The 5,332-nt window shown below is 44.2% G+C and overlaps 1 pseudogene; it reads left to right on the forward strand.

Moving 5' to 3' along the window:
• Positions 1–1,185: 1,185 nt before the first annotated feature.
• On the forward strand, positions 1,186–3,020 carry LOC103200234 (annotated as a pseudogene).
• The last annotated feature ends 2,312 nt before the right edge of the window (positions 3,021–5,332 follow it).

The raw sequence follows: 5,332 nt of genomic DNA on the forward strand, positions 1-5,332 counted from the left end.
CTAGAAAGAAACTTAACAAAGATAAAGAAGATCAAATAAGACAATCAACCAACTATAGCTCATAGATATATATAGAACATTACACCCAATAACAGCACAAAATACATTCTCTTCCAGGACATATGGAACACTCTTCAGTATAGACCATATGTTAGACAGAAAAACAAGCCTCAGTAAATTTAAAAACATCAAAATTCTATAAAATATCTTCTTACATCACAATGCTATAAAATTAGAAATCAACAGGAAGATAAAGGAAAAAATTAATACATGGAAACTGAATAACATCGTATTTAAAAACTACTGGGTACTAGAAAAAAATTTAAAAAATGAAATAAAATATTACCTTGAATCAAGCACAAATGAAAACACAACATACCAAAATCTTTGGGACACAACAAAAGCAGTACTTGGAGGACAATTTATAGCAATAAACACAAACGTGAAAAAAGAAAAAAATCAAAATCAACATATTAATCCAACATCTCTAAACATTAGATAAAGAAGAGCAAACAAAAGTCTATCATACTCAAAAGAAAAAAAAATTATAAAGTTTTGAGCAGAAATAAATGAAAGAGAAAACAGAAAACAGTGAATAAGATGAATAAGAAATGAACTAGGTAATGTCATAACAGAACCTACTGAAATAAAAAGTATGATTACAGAGTAATATGAAGAACTATACTCCAACAAACTTGAAAACCTAGAAGAAACGAACACATTTCTAGAAACAAACCACCTACCCAAACTAACACAAAATGAAGTAGAAATTTTGATCAGATCATCATAAAAGAAGAAATTAAACAGGTCAGAAAAAATTCCCAACAATATAAAGTCCTGGCCCAGATGGCTTTACTGGTGAATTCTACCAAACATTTAGAGCAGAGCTGACACTAATTCTTCTCAAACTACTCTAAAACATAGAAAAAGAAGATTCAGGGTGGCTGGGTCATTATGTCATCGAAGTGCCACAGCTCTTGGAGTTGACATCATCTCTGGGAAGATGGCTGGCCCAGGGCTGTTAGGGACAACCTTACAACTCAGCTGGTTTAAGAAGCCACCCCTACCCATAGGTGGCCAGTCCCTTTGCACTTCAGCAGCTCAGGCGATGCTTCATCCATGAGGAGGGGACCATGACACAGGATGTGAGCCCCAGTCCAGTCCCTCCACCCCCAGACACCCCTAATGCAACCATGGTCATTGGCAGTGATTAGGTGGCCCCCCTCCACATGTGTGGATCAGCGGCAGCTCAGCAGGGCCTGGCAGCACTCCAAGCACAGCCACTGCCCCCACCACCTCACCTCCAGGTAAAAGAGTGCAGAGCCTTGGCTCCTGTTGGTGGAAGCCCCCACATGCTGAACTCAGCCACCTGGCAGAGCCTGTTCATGGTTGATTTCCACAACTAGGTGCACCAGAGATCCATCCCTCTGTCCTACACAGTCACCACCTGCCCCATCTGGCAAAACCACACAGGTCACAAAATGAAGTGACACAAAAAGATTAATGGTTTTCTTTTTTATTATTTAAAAGGAACAGGGGCCAGGTGGATGTCCTGCATGTTCTGCAAGAGTGACCCCTGATGCCTTTGTTCTACTTTATTTATATGTTTGTACATGATTACATCATTAGTTTGGAAGTCATACAATCAGCTTATTCTCTACAGAGCTAAAATTTTACTCCTCTACGTGCTCAAGGACAACAAGTGGTTATTAAAACAATCACAGAAATCTCAGGAATAAGGAGTGTAAAACAATGAATGTTTACTAGGACACAATGATACAAAGCATGCAACATCCCAATAAGATGAAAAATATGGAGAATAACATCTACTTTTAATACTTTGGTGTTTTGCTAATTAAGTATTTAACAGTGAGAGAGACATTGCCATATCTTAAAGCAACATTCAACCACAAGAGAGGCCTTGCCATCTCTAAAAGCAAACACTATCATAAGAGAGGCCTTGTTATCTCTTCACTGTAATTAGAACATGTGCCTTGCAATCATGTTCTTTTGGGGGTCTTTTTCTTGGTCCCCAACAACCACCATGATGACCCAAGGCTTCCCATTGCCTGCAGGTCAGCACATCCCTGGCTGCAGTGCCTAGCAGCTCCCAGAATGCTTTGTAATGTTCAGCAGGAAGCACTACCCCCTCTGCTGCCTCCAACCCCCACTGATCCAAGCTTGCACAATACAGTAACTCCCTGTGCCCTACAAAGTTTACCCCAACTTCATCTCCAGTGACCCCTAGATCCTGCACCCACCACCACCAGCCCTAGCACACTAGCCAACTCACATGGTCCAGCTGGGGAAGTTCATGTCACTACAGACCCAGCACCCAAGAATGCCCTTGCAGCTTAATAGCAATGTGGACCTGGGAGGAGACCAGTACCCCTTGGGGAGCTTCACCTACTCTACTTCAGCCCCTGGCCCTACCTTCTCCCCATCCATGCCCCTGCACTAACTGTCCCATGAGCCACTGCCCTAGGAGCTGCTCTTTGTCAAGCCATATTCCCACAAGATGCCGTGGAGATTGAACATCCAAAGATACTGTCTGCAGCAGTCTGCACCACCAATACCATTGCTGCCATCACTGCTGCCACCACCCCCACCACCTTATTACCCCAGTTTCCTGCCCTATTCCACTCAACGGTGCCAATGTCACCCACTGTGATGGGACCCACCATCAGCCTGGATCTAGATGTGAACAATGTGGAGATGGAGAACTATGAGGCCCTCCTCTACCTACCTGGAGGAGCCACTGGGTGATGCCACACCCCAAGGTCTCACCAAAGCCAGCATGGAGCAGCTCCCATCCTACCACTTCAACCCTGACAGCCATTAGTAAGAGCAGATGCTGTGTGTTGTTTTCTTCAGTGACTTCAAAGTGTGCCAGCCATTCCAAGTCCTTTCCTGCAACCATGAGTATCCACCCCAAGTGCCTTGACAAGTGGTTGAAGGCCAACCAGACATGCTCCATTTGCCTGGCCAATGCTTCCATGGTGCCCAGGGAGTTTGAGTGAGGCCTCACAGCTGCCCAGGAGAAACTTATCCAAAGCTCTGGAAACTCGGAGGAGGAGGACACCAGGAGGATGGGAGGGAGTTCCTGAGCCTGCCCTACAGTCTCTGTCTGCCTATTTAGAGTTGGTGTCAGGGTCAACCCCATGAGTGCCCCTGCAATATATCCCTGCATTTACCATGATCCAAAGACTCCTTCCTGGGTCTGCCTGCCTGTCTGCCAGCCAAGGAGCTTCCCAAGTCCTCTAACTGGGCTTCCTTCTTGCTTGTCCTTGGGCCTATCTCTTCCTTGTCAGAACTGGGAGCCAGGAGTGCCTTCTTCTAGTGAAGCTGGTGGAAACCCTGGGTCCCAAGATGGGTATAGGGGCCCCCTTCTGGGTCACCTGGTCTTTTGCACTGAAGCGGTGTTCCCTCTGCCCAGGTGGCACTTGAAGGCACTTGGACAGAGGGACATAAGGCCATTTTCTGAGTCCTGGCTGGGTCCTCCCATGTTGACCTCAGACAGACTCATGTAACTAGACCATGGAGGCTGCTGTATAGGATGGGTCTGTCTCTGAGGACACTGTTGCCTCAGGCACAACATTCCAGCCCCCACCCCTAGGCTGGAGGGCACAGAGCCCTCCTGCCTACCAGACATGAGACAGGCCCTGAGCAGACAGCAGGCATTCTGGGAGGGGTCAGGGCCATGCCAGAGAGTGACCCCTATATTCCTGGTGGCTGTTTATTGCACCATTGTCCAGGCTTGACTCCTGCCTGATCTTCTCCATCTCTGTCTTTTTGCATGAATGTGAGAAGCAGCAGTTTTCATTAATTCATTTGGCTTAAAATCATGTGAAGGATTTGGGGGTGTGGATTTTAAAAATATCTTTTTCTTGGAGTTCCAATAAGATGGTGGAATAGGCAGAAAGACTGTGCAGACCCTCTTGAACAAAGAAAAGGGGAACCAATTAACACAGATACAGAAGATAATCCTGGACCCCTGAGCTTTGAAGGGAAGGATATAGAAGTGGACTAAACTCCAACTAGTAGAAGAATTTGCATGAAAACATGAAAAAGGAGACATATGGAGCTGCAGTGTGGCAGTGATCCTGATGAGACAGATAGCTTGGATATTGCTGAGTGGTGTTAGAACCTAAGAATTAACCTAAAAATCAGCCCTGCTAGCCAGGAATCACACAGAGGACTGCTCTGCTGTCTGGTGAATAAAAGGGGAAGCAGCAAAGAGGAAGGTGGGCTGAGCTACGGACTTTTGCCTGTCCGGAAGGTGCAGCCATTTTGAATGTTTACAAGTGGTCTGGGACATTTAAAGTGACAGTGTTCTCTCAGATTCCAGGAACTTAAGAACAGGCTCCACTTGCCAGGAACCCCAAGGACATTCCAACCTGGACGACTGGAAAGGTGCAACATTCCCCTTGTTACTCTTATACCCCACACCTTCTTGGCGAATGGAGGTACATCCATCCTTCCCTCCCACCCACCTTCTAGGCTGGCAGGAATTGCATCCCAGTCTTTGTGCTTCAATGGAGTCTGGATACCCTGCCCCACCCTGCCCCAGTCATTTTTTTCCTTTTTTTTTTTTAGTTTGTTTTTCTCTGTTTTAAAACTACTACTATTATTAATACTCTTGCCCTTTTTATTATTATTCTTTATACTTTCCTTCCCAGTTACTAGTTTTCAGCTTTTTCTCTTTTCCCTGTTTCTGGTTTCTTTTTTTTTTTTTTTTTTCCTTTTTTATGGTTACTCTGTTCTTTGTTTCTCTTTTCACATTTTTTCCATTTTTTCTTCATTATTCTCCTACTCTTATCTTTTTTTTCTCTTATTGCCTTCTCTCCAGATATTGTGGGGTTTTTTTAATCCAATTTTTTTTTTGGTTATTGTTCTTGTGTGATTAAATGGTGTGTTTTATGTCCATTTGCTTTTACTTTTTTGATGATTATTCAATTGTTTTTTTTGTCTAACTGGGTGGGAGACAGCAACAGTGCCCATACAACACAACTACACTCATACGTCCTGCAGTTGGACTTACTGAGTGAGAGCCACCATTTCCTTCTCCACCAATGGGCCAATGATAAACAACTACCAAGAGGAGCCTGACTCATCCGTAGCTGGTCTTCACAAACAGTAAACAGAGATCTAAACACAACAATGTAACAATGTCTCGGAGACAACAGATCATCACAGTCTACACAAAGAATCAAGCTAAAGTGGGAGAAACAAGGGAGCCAGATACAGACCCAGAACACATTCCAGAGGAAGAAGCTGCATTGGAACTCTCTGATAAGAAATTCAAAAGAATTATATTTAGGTATCTTCAAAG

Source organism: Orycteropus afer, unplaced genomic scaffold (genome assembly GCF_000298275.1).
Source record: "Orycteropus afer afer isolate SDZICR_OR568_19922 unplaced genomic scaffold, OryAfe1.0 scaffold00129, whole genome shotgun sequence".
In the NCBI taxonomy this organism is placed as follows: Eukaryota; Metazoa; Chordata; class Mammalia; order Tubulidentata; family Orycteropodidae; genus Orycteropus; species Orycteropus afer.